This window comes from Oncorhynchus masou, chromosome 12, assembly GCF_036934945.1.
Source record: "Oncorhynchus masou masou isolate Uvic2021 chromosome 12, UVic_Omas_1.1, whole genome shotgun sequence".
NCBI classification, from domain to species: Eukaryota; Metazoa; Chordata; class Actinopteri; order Salmoniformes; family Salmonidae; genus Oncorhynchus; species Oncorhynchus masou.
This window is the reverse complement of record NC_088223.1, coordinates 73,687,546-73,705,911: the sequence shown is the minus strand read 5'-3', so window position 1 is coordinate 73,705,911 and position 18,366 is coordinate 73,687,546. Positions and strand designations below refer to the sequence as shown.

General features: G+C 40.9%; 1 protein-coding gene and 1 non-coding gene across 2 annotated transcripts in view; both read right to left on the bottom strand.

Moving 5' to 3' along the window:
• LOC135550802 (cell adhesion molecule 1-like) overlaps positions 1-18,366 on the bottom strand; it is a 485,176-nt gene that overhangs the window by 273,012 nt on the left and 193,798 nt on the right. The gene's annotated exons all lie outside the window — the stretch shown is intronic.
• trnaa-ugc (transfer RNA alanine (anticodon UGC)) lies at positions 1,297-1,370 on the bottom strand. The gene has a single exon. It is a non-coding gene; the product is annotated as a tRNA-Ala (tRNA).

Genomic DNA, 18,366 nt, shown 5'->3' with positions numbered 1-18,366 from the left:
TTCACTCAAAATCTCACGATACATGGCCCCATTCATTCTTTCCTTTACACGGATCAAATCGTCCTGGTCCCTTTGCAGAAAAACAGCCCCAAAGCATGTTTCCACCCCCATGCTTCACAGTAGGTTTGGTTTTCTTTGGATGCAACTCAGCAATCTTTGTCCTCCAAACACGATGAGTTGAGTTTTTACAAAAAAATTATATTTTGGTTTCATCTGACCATATGACATTCTCCCAATATTCTTCTGGATCATCCAAATGCTCTTTAGCGAACTTCAGACGGGCCTGGACATGTACTGGCTTAAGCAGGGGGACACGTCTGGCACTGCAGGATTTGAGTCCCTGGCGGCGTAGTGTGTTACTGATGGTAGGCTTTGATACTTTGGTCCCAGCTCTCTGCAGGTCATTCACTAGCTCCCCCCGTGTGGTTCTGGGATTTTTGCTCACCGTTCTTGTGATCACTTTGACCCCACGGGGTGAGATCTTGCGTGGAGCCCCAGATCGAGGGAGATTATCAGTGGTCTTATATGTCTTCCATTTCCTAATTATTGCTCCCACAGTTGATTTCTTCAAACCAAGCTGCTTACCTATTGCAGATTCAGTCTTCCCAGCCTGGTGCAGGTCTACAATTCTGTTTCTGGTGTCTTTTGACAGCTCTTTGGTCTTGGCCATAGTGGAGTTTGGAGTGTGACTGTTTGAGGTTGTGGACAGGTGTCTTTTATACTGATAACAAGTTCAAACATGTGCCATTAATACAGGTAACGAGTGTAGGACAGAGGAGCCTCTTAAAGAAGTTACAGGTCTGTGAGAGCCAGAAATCTTGCTTGTTTGTAGTTGACCAAATAATTATTTTCCACCATAATTTGCAAATAAATTCAATAAACATCCTACAATGTGATTTTCTGGATTTTTTTTCTCATTTTGTCTGCCGTAGTTGAAGTGTACCTATGATGAAAATTGCAGGCCTCATCTTTTTAAGTGGGAGAACTTGCAGCATTGGTGGCTGACTAAATACTTTTTTTTGCCCCACTATATGTGTTATTTCATAGTTGTGATGTCTTCACTAATATTCTAAAATGTAGAAAATAGTCAAAATAAAGAAAAACCCTGGAATTAGTAGGTGTGTCCAAACCTTTGACTGGTACTGTGTATGCCCTCCTCATCCCGCTGCTGCTTGCCTTGGCAGATTCTGCTGTTATGCTCCTGGGTTATATATATATTATATTAATCCCATTTAGCAGACGCTTTTGTCCAAAGCGACTTACAAGTCGGCTGGGGCCACTACTTTTACATATGGGTGGCCCTAGCGGGAATCGAACCCACGACGCTTGGCGTTGCAAGCGCCATGCTCTACCGACTGAGCCACACAGCCCAGGTAATAAGCTACACCAGGGGTCGGCAACCTTTTCCATTTGGGGTGCCAATTTATCTCACCATTTCTACTGATCTGCATGCCAGTTATAATTTTCATTTGCGCATTTTCTTGGAACGGTTTGATTTAATTTATAATAAAGTCTTCATATCTCAAAATCAATGTCATGTGGTTAATCAAAATTCTCCAAGTGGGTCCGGCCTGAAATTCGCACTAGCAAACTTGCAACATTGTATAAAATATTCTGGGCCCTCAGAGTTTATGCCAGTGAGCTCGGGACAGATGCAGCTGTAGGCTATTTGTTCAAGGGTAATCAGGTATTTTGTGACATTTCCACTGGATCAGAGCATTACATTTTTCACTTTCATGCCGAGTGGTTATTGAAAGGGAGCGAGCTGAAAATGTTTTTCAAATACATTGAGGAACCATTGTCATTCTCAATGGATTCTTTTTTACATGCTGTTTGAGAATTACTTTGCAAAGTTCCACAGCTCATTAGTGGTGGTGAGTTAAGAAATCAGAAATGCTATCAGACATCCCCAAAATCCCCTACATTTGCACGCAGGTATCCTACGTCTACTTCTATATGCATTAATCAGGTGCGAGTCATTACTCAATATTGACAGATGCACTGCAAACAAAAAAAATCATGAATAAATTGACAAAACTCATATGGAATGAAATAAACCAAAACGTGTTTCACAAGTGTAGCATAGGTTGTGAGCTCTGCAAACAATGTGCCCACTCCAACAATGACAACGGTAAATGACTAATAATAATACTATATTGAATGCATGAACAGAATCCAAACAAACTTTGTAGATTAGAAATTATGGGGATTAATGGTAAATGTACTACTGGTGATATATGTAATGGGGAATTGATAGACACTAACAACCAAACGCAAACATTTCACACAATGAAGATATGAAACAATGAAAGTGCATGAATTGGCGAGTGCATTCTGGAGAGATACGCGCCTTGTGCATCTTAGCCACACTCCCTTTCTTCTTGACTCAACATTTACAATTATACCCAATAAACATTATCTTCAAACATACTGTAGGCTTAATACAAACATACTGTAGGCTTAATACAAAACATACTGTAGGCTTAATACAAACATACTGTAGGCTTAATACAAACATACTGTAGGCTTAATACAAACATACTGTAGGCTTAACACAAAACATACTGTAGGCTTAACACAAAACATACTGTAGGCTTAACACAAACATACTGTAGGCTTAACACAAACATACTGTAGGCTTAATACAAACATACTGTAGGCTTAATACAAACATACTGTAGGCTTAATACAAAACATACTGTAGGCTTAATACAAAACATACTGTAGGCCTAATACACAATGAAGTAATGAAAAAATTGCACAAAATGGCGGGAGAGAGTGCATTCTGGAGAGAAACGTGCCTTAAGCATCTTAGCCACACTCCTTCTCGTACCGTGCCATCCCAGAGGCCTCCGCAATGGAGTAGTCCACTGAGACAGGCATGACATTTTTTGTGACTGCTCGACTAAAGAAATATTGGTCAAACAACAGCCTATCAACCAAGCAATCGACCAGTCGACTAAATGGGGTCAGCTCTAACTCATACCGTTGTTTTCTGTTTTTTTACTGAAATTCTTCAGGTTGTGTTGGTGTAGGCCTAGTGGAAATGGAAATTAAACTTGAGCACACTTTGTTTTGGTGTAGATCTAGTTGGAATTGAAGTTTAAGTATAGCAACGGTACCGAGGTTTGGTATTCTTTTCTTTCAGTATCTCTGTTCTATTTGAGAGTGTTGGGAGATGAAGGGAAAAGACGGATGCTTTTAGAGCCAAAGGGGTTACGTGCTCTGTGCCATAGTAGACTGGATATACCCGATCCCTAGGCGTGAGTTCTTTCCAGAGTTCTTCCTGGCAACCGTCTTTGTCACTTGGAATTTCTTATCGTGTGTGTGTGTGTGTGTGTGTGTTAAATAAGAGAGAGAAAGAGGAATAAAAGATGAGAGAGGATATTGTCAGGAGAGCCATTGAAAGACAAACGGAGAATCGCTCAAGGGTCATTGTCGGGCTCCTGTGGAACCTTCTGGAATAGCTGCTGCACACAAAGTCAAACCAGGGGCATCATTAATGGCTCCCCGATGTTTGCTTTTGCAAATACTTGTGAAAGAAGAAAAACTCAGATGACCATTCATGCTTGAGAAAATCCTGGGTTGGGCAAGTTTTTAGCTCAAGCTATCAGAGCAGATCACATGAAACAGCTATTCTGATCAATCATAATGCACAATTTGCACCTTCCCAGGTTATGTCAGACTTTAATGGTCAATATATTGTGGTCTCAGGGATGCTGCATAATATTCTGGTGGTTCAGGCAAATATGTATGCCCCTAATATGGACGATATAAACGTCATGGAAAATGTGGTGTCTATACTGCCTGATATAAACACCCATCAACTGATCCTAGGCGGAGACTTTAACTGTGCTGGATCCATTTTTGGACCACTCTTCTAATAAAAAGGCCTCTCTCTCTATTCAAGGGGCTTTAATGGCATGGGAAACTTGTTAACATTGCCAAAGCAAGTGAGGTAGATAATATACAAAAGTGAAATAAACATCTCTCTCTCACAAATTATATTGCCATTTTTAGAACAGTTTGATGTTTGGCAGGCACTAAATCCTACAAGGCAATACTCTTTTTACCCCCCATGTTCACCATACCTTTTCATGTATTGACTATTGGTTTGTTGACAAACTGATGTCAACTTTTGCAACATTGTACGATCTTACCATGCTCCACTTGTCATCCAGTTTACAGTCCCTGGTAGAAAAAGCCATCACAAAGGCTGGTGCCATAACAATAATCAGTTTAAAAACTTGTACTTTGATTTATATCACACTAAAGCCTCTGGAGATTCCTCTTTGACAGACACTTTCCTCTCAAGTTTACAAATACCAAAGCTAAATAACAAAGTGAGAATGGATCTTGATAAACCACTTACCACTTCAGAAATTTTACAAGTAATGAAGTCCTTAAAGAATGGCAAAGCACCGGTACCAGATGGGTTCTCAGCTGAATTTGATAAACAGCTCCTACTGCTTTTAGCCTCAGCCTTCTCCCACTCCTTTGATAGGAAATCTCTACCCCAGACGTTTTACCAAGCCACTATATCAATCATTATAAATAAAGATAATCCCCTGGAGTGTGCCTCCTACCGGCCTCAACTAGGCAGGGTTGTTTGATGTCTCCACTCCTTTTTTCTATACCCATAGAGCCACTACCCATCGATCTACTGTACATTGCAGTGAGGTAGTGAAAGGGGTGATAAGAGGTCTCAAACACAACATCTGACTTTATGCTGATGATATACTTTTATTCATCTATGATCCAATGTTATCTGCACCAATCGTTTTGAATCCTTTAAAAACTTTGGAAAAATATCTGGGTATAAACTGAATGGTGAAATGTTTTGTATTCACCCGCATTATGGATCCACCAGTTCGGCTACACTTCCGTTCAAAAGGGTCGCAAGCAAATTCACATATTGATCAAATAATTTATATGTTTAGAGATAATGACTAAATAATTCTACCCTGACAATTAACCATTAGGGGTTATAGTTTATGTAGCATGTATAAGGAATAATTGTAGCATGTATAAGGAATAATTGTAGCATGTATAAGGAATAATTAAACTAGGTTGGATTGGGGGGGGAGAAAAATGTGTGTGTATGTGTGTGCCTCAGAAAATACAGAGAACACTTAAACTGTGTTTGAACAGACCTGGCTAGAACTCTGAGAAACTTATGACAGGGAGTACTTCAAGGTTTCACTAACCTCGGGGAAATGGAACTGTCGGCTGGGTAGTGATACACAGTGGTGAGAACTATGGAGAAGGATAAAACTCACCTACTGTTTGTGTGTATGTATGTGCATAGGATATCTACTGTTCGTGTGAAAGTATGTGCGTAAGTAAGGAGCAAGTATAAAATTGATGTTTTTGTATAATGGACAGGAGAACGTTCCCATGAATAAACATGTTGACTATTGTAAGCTGGGAATCGTCTGTTTCATTCAACCAGAATCTTACAAACTCTGGGTTGCAGAAGTAGAGGCTTCTGCAGATCCTACTCATGTGTTTTGGTCCTATCCCAAGATCGTTACATTTTGGTCAAGTGTTTTGGCAACAATGTCTGTACTTTTTAGAGTCAGTGTAGAACTGTGCCCTCTGGTGGACCTTATTGGACTACCACCTACTGGCTTAATGGTGTCCAGACCAGATCAGGATGCACTTGCTTTTTCTACTATCCTCGCCAAGAGAAGTGTAGTTCTTGAGTGGAAAAACATCCACCCTCCATTGCACAGTCGATGACTGCACGATTTGATTCACATTTTAAAACTAGAAAAAACACGTTATGCATGAAAAAGGGAAGACGTATGTTTCTCATTCCACGTGGGGACCCTTGTACAAGGGCCAGAACCTCCTTTTGACTTGTAAATTGTCTGCCTTACTGATCCTGCTGCCTTTTTATTAGATATTTTAGATTTGATTTGCCTCCATTATGTGTGGATGGCTTGGCCCTGCTAAGAATCTGTTCCCCTTCCGGTCTGTATACCTCGAAGTTGAGCTTCTTGGTTCTGCTAAGAATCTGTTACCCTTCCTGTCTGTATACCCATCAAACCTTTCATTGGGGTTAGGGAGGTTCCGGGGGAGAGAGAATGTGCAGCACTTTGGGTACCCAGGGAACAAGATAGAAAGCATTTCCAACGTAAAAACATCCATGTCCTTAAATGTACAGTAACAGTCAAAAGTTTGGACACACCTTTTTTTTTTTCTTCTATTTTTTACATTGTAGAAAAATAGTGAAGACATCAAAACTATTAAATAACACATGGAATCATGGAGTAACCAAAAAAGTGTTAGACAAATGAAAATATATTTTAGATTTTTCAAATAGCCACCCTTCGTCCTTGACAATTTTGCACACTCTTGGCATTCTCTCATCCAGCTTCACGAAGAATGCTTTTCCAACAGTCTAGAAGGAGATCCCACATATGCTGAGCACTTGTTGGCTTATTTTCCTTCACTCTGCGGTCCAACTCATCCCAAAACATCTCAATTGGGTTGAGGTCGGGTGATTGTGGAGGCCAGGTCATCTAATTCAGCACTCCATCACTCTCCTTGGTCAAATAGTCATTACACATCCGAGGTGTGTTTTGGGTCATTGTACTGTTGAAAAACAAATGATAGTTCCAGTAAGTGCAAACCAGATGGGATGGCGTATCACTGCATAATGGCGTGGTAGCCATGCTGGTTAAGTGTGCCTAGAATTCTAAATAAATCACTGACAACTTCACCAGCAAAGCACCACCACACCATCACATCTCCTCCTCCATGCTTCACAGGGGGAGTCACACATGCGGAGATTATCCGTTCACCTACTCTGCGTCTCACAAAGACACGGCAGTTGGAAACAGAAATCTCAAATTTGGACTCAGACCAAAGGACAGATTTCCACCGGTCTAATGTCCATTGCTCGTGTTTCTTGGCCCAAGCAAGTCTCTTCTTATTATTGGTGTCCTTTAGTAGTGGTTTCTTTGCAGCAATTTGACCATGAAGGCCTCTGATTCACGCAGTCTCCTCTGAACAGTTGAACTGTTATTTGTTATTTGAACTGTGAAGCATTTACTTGGGCTGCAATTTACGAGGCTGGTAACTCTAATGAACTTATCCTCTGCAGATCCTCTGCAGCAGAGGTACCTCTGGGTCTTCCTTTCCTGTGGTGGTCCTCATGAGAGCAAGTTTAATCATAGTGCTCGATGGTTTTTGCGACTGCACTTGAAGAAACTTTCAAAGTTCTTGAAATTTTCCTCATTGACTGACCTTCGTGTCTTAAAGTAATGATGGACTGTCGTTTCTTTGCATATTTGGCTTTTCTTGCCATAATATGGACTTGGTATTTTACCAAATAGGGCTCTCTCTGTATACCACCCCTACCTTGTCGCCACACAACTGATTGGCTCAAATGCATTAACGAAAGAAATTCCATAAATTAACTTTGAACAAGGCACACCTGTTAATTGAAATGCATTCCAGGTGACTATCTCATGAAACTGGTTAAGAGAATGCAAAGCTGTCATCAAGGGTGGATATTTTGAATAACCTTTTTGGTTACGACATGATTCCATGTGTGTTATTTCATAGTTTTGATGTCTACAATGTAGAAAATAGTAAAAATAAAGATCCTGGAATGAGTAGGTGAAACGTTTGACTGGTACTGTAAAAATATGTTGGGTTAGGCTATCTTGATCTCTGGCTTCCCCTTGAATCATTTGTGTGTCTTAATTATTCAAATCAAACAGTGTGCTTAAAGCATCAGACAAGCTCAGTGCCCTACATATTGTTGATTTTACTAAAACACATAGGGTGTCTATATATGGAAAAATACAAGTTTTCAAATTTTGAAAGAAGAGACGACTCTTGGTCGACCAAGATTTTTTGGGGGTCGGGGACAGCTCTAGTCTGAACTTAGTTTTCTTTATTTTTTGTATCATCAAGGGTGGCAGTAAACTGATCTCCCAAGAGATTACAGTGTGGAACCTTGGGTTAAAACAAACCCAGATTACCTTTTTACCAGGTCTAATCGGTCCTGCCTGATAAGGGAGGTGAAACTCTGGGTGGCCTCACCAATCTGCTCTGTTCAGGGTGCCGATGGCTGCTCTCCGGTGAAATTCTTAGTATGACCAAAGTTGATTTTAATGAGAGCGAAGGAACTCTGGAAAAGAGAATATTGACTGACCGCTGTCGGTCTGAGGTCTATATACACTGTATATCACTGGTTGAGATATGTGCTTAAGCATGTGACTGTATTCTTCAAGAAAATTATGATTGCGCCTGATCAGAGGCATTGGAAAAACAATCCCACAGATTTTTCTGAGAATCCTTGGGGTCTTTTTTTTTTCTATGAGATTCCCACAACCAAATGACTACAGCCAATTCCCAATATGTCAAGGGCAACATGATAAAATTGTCTAGAAACCATTACATTATATACTTTGTCTTTCCGTCAAGCCATCTATTGATTTGTCGTGAGACTCTTGAGACCTGTTGAATACAAAAATCGGTCGATGCCGAAAACACCGATACAATAAACTAGCCTCACTGGAATGGTACCATAGCAGTGCACTCTTTTTGACTGCCTCTCGAAGCCTTCACTCTGGTTAACACAAGAAAAGGCCAAGGGGATCATTTTGACACAATATGAATTTAAAATGGAAATATCTCTGCCATTTTTATGTCTATTTAAAAGTATGTTATTAGAATTTTGATTTCACAAACAGTTTTAAGAAGAGTTGTTTTTCCACAAAGAGCAAAAAAGTTACTTTTAAAAATCCTCCTATATAGTTACATGCAGGTAAGACATGTAGAACGCTATATAGTATCAGAAAGAGCAGATTCTGAGGTTTCCAAAACGCCATTGCCAAATAAGCCCAAAAAATAAGATGAGCTCTATTTCAAAATATTCCCTTTTCCAAAACTAACCACTGTTCCATGTGAGCACCAGCAAGTTTTTCTTAGGTTCTTAAAAAAAGAGTGTATTCTAATGTTACCCAATACCTTCATAAACACAACCAAAGTATTATTTTTCCGATAGCATATATGAAATGTATTTATTAGACTGTTAGAATGTTGAGTCAAAGGACTACTCATTGGCCTGAAGGGGGGTAACTTTTCTAGTGTTAAACATTCCCACTCATCGGCCACACAACAAACACAAGACCCTATCCTACATGGACGGCATATTCTTGATGGACTTCTTTGATTTGCCCACACAGAGAAAATAAATAAACTAACTTGGAGGAGAGGCGGAGAGGAGTGCAGTTACGGACGAGACGAGGCGGCGATTGTTTTTTAATCTATTATTGATGAGTGAGGTCACCGGCAATGATTAAAGTGTAGGGGTACCATCATGGCCACGTTCCTCTGTTTGCACCTTGATGAGATGAAAAGACACAGGCTTGAGGGAATAGAGTGCCACGCCGCACCTTAATCCCTGATTTACTGCCTCCCTCCACAGGGCATTGATTGAAAAGAACAGAGCGTCACTGCTGATCGGGCTGACACAGGGGTAATAGTGTGTATGTCTGTCTCTGTGTGTGTTTGAGAGAGGGACTTGGGGGTTCAGAGAGCGCCACAGAATGGACTCCACTGAGTGTGAAGTCACATACAGATCTAAGACGTCATTGAAGGGGGAGCAGAGATCCATACAGATCGAGATACAGACAACACTGGTCTGCAATAAGCAGCCAGAGAAGACACACCCACACTGGTAAATTTGCAGACAGACAACGCTTACAGCCATACAAGTTTACTCATGACCTCGTTCATTCACATTTACACCATAGACGGTGGACACAGATTCACGAGAAACACACACGGACAAAAACACAGATGTTCGCAGTCTGCATGCGCACAAACACACACACACACTTTTCAACTTTAACACTACTGACACATTCACCCTGTAGTCATCTACAGTTACCATAGCCCACTCTCTGCAACGTGACAATTTCCACGAAAGATGTATCTTTATGGTTCTGTGTGTGTGTCCACAAACAAAAGCTGCAAAGGCCCCATAAGGGTAATTTATAATTGCTTGTTCAGACTTTTAAAATGAATATTCTGCGGCAGTCTGCCTTTTCCACAGCAAAGGGAACCTGAGCTTGGAAAAGGGCCTGGAGGTTGTGGAACTGCGTCGGAACCAAAATACTAATTGCTGTACTCCCCCGTTTCGGATGTTATTAGAAAACGAGGAGGGGTCCTTTGCTTTCCTCAACGCCTTCTCTCTTTCTCTCCCTCCTTTCCTGAGAGACAGTGAGAAAGAAACCTGCTAAGTGGTTTAACTCTATAATTTGCTCAGAGGCAGAGTCCTCGACGAGAAGTAAATTAAAATGTAACCAGAGCTCAGACAGATACTTTGCTCCTATGGCAACTTCGACTCTGTTGATTACTTGTCAAAGGTACCCTGGACGGCACGCTGACAGGACACTGTGTACCGTTGAAAGGCTGCTTGTCCATTGGCTTGCATAGTCTTAGGGTTCAGACACACCAACAGCGACTGCTGACCGAGAGTACTTAGCACCTCCACGTAATTTGCGAACTGAGTGTGCAACGATTTTAAATGTAGAATCATGTCACAAAAATGAAAACCCAACATGCTGAACGGTTGGCAGAGGAATGCTAGATACACATTCGGTACGATGTGTGAAAGCCTTAAGAACAACACCTTGTTATGAAGCCACTCAAGACTTAAAAAAGATCACATCGATAACATGAAACATACCATATAAAGTTGCCATTCATATAAACTTGCATTGTATTAGAAAAATACAGTGGTCCCCTGTATTGCTCTGATCATCTTGCAGTTTACGGAACTGCAGATAGAGGCCTATGCGTGTAAAACGCTAATATCAGTACCATGAATTTGTGGCATTTCTGGCACCAATCTTATTCAAGTCATGGTAGGATATTAGCATTTTTCACACATGTTCAAATTATCTATAAGTGACAGTGTTGAGCTTCACAATCAATTTTAGATATTTTTTAAATGATTTGGACATGATGCGTGAAAAATACAAATATCAGTACTAGGACTTGGACAGGATTTGTGCCACAAATCCTAAAACGTTAGCATTTGGAAACAATGCCAGGCAAACTAAACCAAAGCATGGATTGCTGTCAAACCCTTTCCATATATTTGTTTCCTTAATCTTTAAGCAATGTAATTTTGTAATTTGGGTGAACTATCCCTTTAATATATATAAAAAAAGATTTATTCAGGAAACGTCAGGAAACTTCTCTATCCCAAATGGGAAACGCCACTTACAGTAACGCTCAGCAGAACATAAATACACACATCTAATCCCGTAATGTAGCCATGATTTCCAAGAACACATTTCTGGTCCAAAGAATCTCATTATCTTTTGCAGCTGTTCTCTCTAAACCCCTAATGAAGCACCATACAGAGATATACTCTATGCAACAATACATAACATAACATAAAGATGGGCTTCTGAATAGATAATAATACTGTGAGTTGAAAAATTGACAATAAGGGAAAAATGAATGGTGGTCTTTGGGAGCATATAGGTACAATTTGTTTGTGATAAAACTAAAGGTTGTGCCTTGCAGAGTGGTTAAGCTTCAGGCATTAGCAAGAGGAGCCACAAATCCAATTAGCTGTTCAACTGAGATATAAATGAATAGGGCTTCAATTTAAATGAGGAAAATATAGCTTTTTTTTTTTAAATCAAGGACATGGGCACATTCAGTCATTGCTGAATTCATTATCTTAAGAGATGAAATGTCAGCTTGTGTATTGTGCCACACCTATTTGAGGCAGGTAATCTTGTGAAAATGTTGCTGTGTGTCTAAGGCCCTATTTCCCACAATGAGATATGAAAGACAGTCTGAGGAGCGGGGTGGAGAAAGAGAATTCTACTTTTCAATTCACATTCCATCTTTGCCTTTGCCTTACCTTTCGTTGTGGCTGGCAACGCAACATTCTTGGTCCGCAGCTCAGATTGACCGTAAATATCACAGAAGCCACAAGCCAGTGAGCACAAACTATTCAACAATGACAAACTTTCATTCTATAGCCTATGACACTATTGAATAATGCAACCAAACTATATTACACTCTTGAATAATGCAACAATTCACAAGCATTTATGTGCAGACAATTAAAGGGTTTATTTACTCGTCTGTAGGCTATACATTTTAGCTTCAAGACAAAAGCACAGAGTTGCTATAACAGCATGTCTTCATCAAGTAAGGCTAGCCTATCAAAAATGAACGATTAACCCCCTCTCAAGAATATAAGACTACAGTAGGCCTACCTTACAACACACCATGCTTCACTTTTATCAATATCATGCAAATCATTACATGTGGTGAAAGCAAATTGCGACTGACAATGTGGGTATACTGTAAGGGAATTCACCGTGACAACCTGTTTTATATGGAAGACCATCCCCATCACCATTTTTACAGGCACAAAAAGATCCCACCTTGTCTCACTTACTTCCTTTTGTCGACATTTTGAAAGTTTACTGACATTTTAGCCATTTCCATCAGGCCTGTCGTGAATCTTTTTATCCAACATTTTCTTTCATAAAATGTTGGATAAAAATAATGTAATGTCTCATGATTTGTCAACGTGCACAATTAGCCTGTGCTTCAGTCTGATCAACTGTAGCCTAGAGAAGCCTATGCGCTCTGATCCCATCTGGGCCTGGCCAGGAGACATGTAATATCATGTTTTTATAGACGAAGCTATGCATTTACAGCCTAAAACACCCCAGAACACAAATAAATGGGCATAATGTAAATGTGATCAAATTTGGTTTATATTGACATGTCAGGTGGATACCTTGTGATGACATACTGTATGAGTATATTTTTTATTACAGATGAAAAGGCCTACACGATGCAGCCCTGCTTACAGAGAGCTCAGCCCTATTAGTTTTTGTCTAATCACAGTTTTTGTCTCTATCTGTAACTAAGTTTCCATCCAACCTTTTAATGAGAGTAAAGTACATGTGGGTAAAACATTTCACGACAGGCCTGATGGAAAGTGCAAAATTGTCAGTGAACTTTCAAAATGTCGACAAAAGAAAATAAGGTGGGATCTTCTATCTCAAAGGCCATCAGACTGTTAAACAGCCACCACTAACATTGAGTGGCTGCTGCCAACACACTGACTCAACTCAAGCCACTTTAATAATGGAAATGGATGGAAATTGATGTAAAAAATGTATCACTAACAACTTTAAAAAATGCTACTTAATATAATGTTTACATACCCTACATTACTCATCTCATATGTATATACTGTACTCTATATCATCTACTGCATTTTTATGTAATACATTTATCACTAGCCACTTTAAATTATGCCACTGTTTACATACCCTACATTACTCATCTCACATGTATATACTGTACTCGATACCATCTACTGCATCTTGCCTATGCCGTTCTGTACCATCACTCGTTCATATACAGTGCCTTGCGAAAGTATTCGGCCCCCTTGAACTTTGCGACCTTTTGCCACATTTCAGGCTTCAAACATAAAGATATAAAACTGTATTTTTTTGTGACGAATCAACAACGAGTGGGACACAATCATGAAGTGGAACGACATTTATTGGATATTTCAAACTTTTTTAACAAATCAAAAACTGAAAAATTGGGCGTGCAAAATTATTCAGCCCCCTTAAGTTAATACTTTGTAGCGCCACCTTTTGCTGCAATTACAGCTGTAAGTCACTTGGGGTATGTCTCTATCAGTTTTGCACATCGAGAGACTGACATTTTTTCCCATTCCTCCTTGCAAAACAGCTCGAGCTCAGTGAGGTTGGATGGAGAGCATTTGTGAACAGCAGTTTTCAGTTCTTTCCACAGATTCTTCCCATTAGCCATGATTGGCTGATATAATGACTTGGCTAGACATGCAGAGAGATGAGTTCGGATTGGTCTGCCATGTAGCCCGCTTCTGTCTATAACATGAGCTGGTCAGTATGTGTAGGTAATCCTTTCTACGCAGCTTTTTTGAAAGATATCACATCATCAGAGAGCAGAATAACTGACAAATTTACGAACGTGGGCTATTCTCTCATTTGAGTCTGGAAGAAGCTAGCAAGCAAGCCAATGTTAGCCAGTTAGCTTGGGTGCTTGACTGCTGTTACGTCAGAATGCTTGGATCAATCTACTCCTCGTCCAGTGTGAGCTCTGAGAAAAAAACTCTGAATTTACGAACAGACAATCTGACAACACTCTAGGTTTACAGAGTGCGCACTGAGCACACACTGGCTCTCCAGATTGAATTTACGTACACACCTGTAGTATAAGGCTTAAGAGGGTGTGAACGATGCTGAATGGGTGTAGACAAAGAGGAGCTCTCAGTAGGTCTCCCAAAACATTCAAAGCCGTTTCTCAAAAGTGAGATTACAAATGTATCAACTTTCAAAGCAGAATTACTTTCCCATTGTTCCTCAACTGTAGTGGATAATCACTGAGAATCTGCTTTTATCCAATGTAAAAAAAAATATATATATTTATGTGGATTTTTAAACACCATATTTATGTGGATATTTACATATTTGTATGAAACCTAGCTTCTGTAACTGGTTTTAATGTTTTCATTCTCCCTGGTCCAGAAGTTTTTCCAGGAGTAAAAAAATACAAATATTACATGATTAGAAAAAAATCAGGTCCCATCATAGCCCATAAAAACTTTTTTTTACAGCTGATTTATTTATTTTATTTAACTAGGCAAGTCAGTTAAGAACAAATTCTTATTTTCAATGACGGCCTAGGAACTGCTCCGGCCCTGCCTGTTCCACCCCATGACAGATTTCTACCTTGTCAGCTCGGGGATTTGAACTTGCAACCTTCCAGTTACGAGTCCAACGATCTAACCACTAGGCTACCCTACTGCCCCATGTCACATGCTACAACTAGGGTCCAGAGTTTTATTTTTTTTATTTCACCTTTATTTAACCAGGTAGGCTAGTTGAGAACAAGTTCTCATTTGCAACTGCGACCTGACCAAGATAAAGCAAAGCAGTTTGACACATACAACAACACAGAGTTACACATGGAATACACAAAACATAATCAATAATACAGTAGGAAAAAATAAAACAAAAAGTCTATATACAGTGAGTGCAAATAAGGAAAGGTAAGGGAGTTAAGGCAATAAATAGGCCATGGTGGCGAACTAATTACAGTATAGCAATTAAACACTGGAATGGTAGATGTGCAGAGGATGAATGTGCAAGTAGAGATACTGGGGTGCAAAGGAGCAGGTGGCGATGTAATTACGATATAGCAATTAAACACTGGAATGGTAGATGTGCAGAAGATGAATGTGCAAGTAGAGATACTGGGGTGCAAAGGAGCAAGATAAATAAATACATACTGTATGGGGGTGAGGAAGGTAGATAGATGGGCTATGTACAGGTGCAGTGATCTGTGAGCTGCTCTGACAGCGGGTGCTTAAAACTAGTGAGGGAGATATAAGTCTCCAGCTTCAGAGATTTTTGCAGTTTGTTCCAGTCATTGGCAGCAGAGAACTGGAAGGAAAGACGACCAAAGGAGGAATTGGCTTTGGGGGTGACCAGTTAGATATACCTGCTGGAGCGCTGCTACGGGTAGGTGCTGCTATGGTGACCAGTGAGCTGAGATAAGGTGGGGCATTACCTAGCAGAGACTTGTAGATAACATGTAGCCAGTGGGTTTGGTGACGCGTATGAAGCGAGGGCCAACCAACGAGAGCGTACAGGTCGCAATGGTGGGTACTGTATGGGGCTTTGGTGATAAAACGGATGGCACTGTGATAGACTGCATCCATTATGTTGAGTAGAGTGTTGGAGGCTATTTTATAGATGACATCACCGAAGTCAAGGATCGGTAGGATGGTGAATTCTACGAGGGTATGTTTGGCAGCATGAGTGAAGGATGCTTTGTTGCGATATAGGAAGCCAATTCTAGATTTAATTTTGGATTGGAGATGCTAAATGTGAGTCTGGAAAAAGAGTTTACAGTCTAACCAGACACCTAGGTATTTGTAGTTGTCCACATATTCTAAGTCAGAGCCGAGAGTCGGCCCGAGGATTGACCCCTGTGGCACCCCCATAGAGACAGCCAGAGGTCTGGACAACAGGCCCTCTGATTTGACACACTGGACTCTATCAGTGAAGTAGTTGGTAAATCAAGAGTCGCTCTCACTCTCTCTCTCGCTCTCACTCTCTCTCTCACTCTCTCTCACTCTCTCTCACTCTCTTGCTCTCGCTCTCTCTCTCGCTCTCTCTCTCGCTCAGGCGAAGTAATCATTTGAGAAACCAAGGCTGTCGAGTCTGCCAATAAGAATGTGGTGATTGACAGAGTCGAAAGCCTTAGCCAGTTCGATGAATATGGTTAGCCTACTATCAAATCAGGAAAAACTCTGGGCCCCTGGAAAACAATTTCCCCTCTGTGGTGCCAACAAATCACCACAGAATGTTACAAATTTAAAAACATATCCTATTTGTATGATCTACATTTGACAGGTTTTTGGTGGTGGGGATGGGCTTCCATAGTTTTACGTGACTCTGCTCAGTATAGACAGCAGCAACTGCAACAATTTCAGAATGTAACAGGCTGCTACTACAATTTCAGGTAGAAATTCAATAAAACAAGTATCAAATATTAGGAAAATGACCATACATTTAAATCCTCCGCTATTACCATTGATACTGTAGGAGTGTTGGCTCAACGATACAATTCTGTTCACCCTGCCCTGCTTCAAGGGGGGCAGCAGTCTAAGGCACTGCATCTCAGTGCAAGAGGCATCAGTACAGTACCTGGTTCAAATCCAGGCTGTATCACATCCGGCCGTGATTGGGAGTCCCATAGAGCGGCGCACAATTGGCCCAGCATCGTCTGGGTTTATTATTATTAATTAAAAAATGGTTCTTAACTGACTTGCCAAGTTAAATAAAGGCTAAAACAATGTTTTAAAAAACAAAAAACTGTTAACATTTCAGTAATATGTGTTGCCAAAGGTATTTTTACGAAAAGAGTAGTAAGTGTGAAGAGGTTGTAAACTGGTAGAAACACATCTTATCCCTAACCCTATACTTCAGCTCCACTTTTCTCAAAGGTAGAAGAGCTACTGAGGTGCACTGCAGTCACGTCCCACATGTCTTCCAGAACTGCCTGATTTTGTTTGTCAAACAGTAGCCAGGGCCTCTTTAGACCTTGGCCTTCACAGAACCGGCAAGTTGAACTTGCTTGCTTTTATTTTGGACCTCCCATTGGGATGTAAACTGAACTGAGAGAGCAGAGAGAGAATGAGAGAGCAAGAGTGAGCGAGAGAGAGTGAGCGAGAGAGCGAGAGAGAGAGCGAGAGAGAGAGAGAGAGAGCGAGAAGAGAGCGAGAGAGCGAGAGAGAGAGAGAGAGCGAGAGAGCGAGAGAGAGAGCGAGAGAGAGAGCGAGAGAGAGAGCGAGAGAGAGAGCGAGAGAGAGAGCGAGAGACAGAGCGAGAGACAGAGCGAGAGACAGAGCGAGAGACAGAGCGAGAGAGAGAGCGAGAGCAAGAGAGTGAGAGAGAGAGTGAGAGAGAGAGTGAGAGTGAGAGCGACTCTTGATTTGGCCTATTTCCCTGTTCACCTAAAGCCTTGGACAAGAGGGGCCCGTCGGTCCTCCTTAGGCATGGATCAGGGATTCACTGTTGCTGTTAGCCGGCCCAAAACCTTGTACTGACAAATCAAATTGAGGGGATAAGTAGACAACCTTGGCTAGGCCCTCTGCTTTTACATTCTCTCACTCTCTACTGTTTTGCCCATCTCTCCTCCCATCAAAGAGAGAAAATGGCCACAGATGGAAACACTATTGGCAGGTCCGTGCTATTTACACTGTAGCTGATCCCCAATCCGCCTTTGCATCCAAATGGGGCTATTTCTGCCCCGTGCTTGTCAATATCCGTGCACAGGCCGAGCCACAGCTGTGGGATATTCAGGGATTTATTGTTCCCACTTCCCAGATATGAAAGGCTTGTCTGACGAACGTTTGTTTCAATAAGAGGGAACAGAAATTATGTCCTTACACTTGTCGCATATAGCCTGGCTATTACAAAAAGAAAAGCCATTTTGATGCTCGAAGTGGAATGAATGCACTTAGACAAATTGTCAGCTTTCCAACCAAACTGTTTCAGTTGTTTGTATGGTGAGTGGGCAGTGAGTTACAGACTGAGATGGCGATGGGAAAGGTAGGTAGGAGAGAGAATTTACCTCCCTCGTCCACTACCATCTGTTTTACAGGACCAAAATAGGCCTGGCACTGTCGATTTTGGCCAAAAATAGAGAGCTTGATGACATAAATCAAAGGCCAGTTAAGGTTGGAGTTCAAATTCTGGCAACATGTTGATGATCAAATCTCACATTCAACAT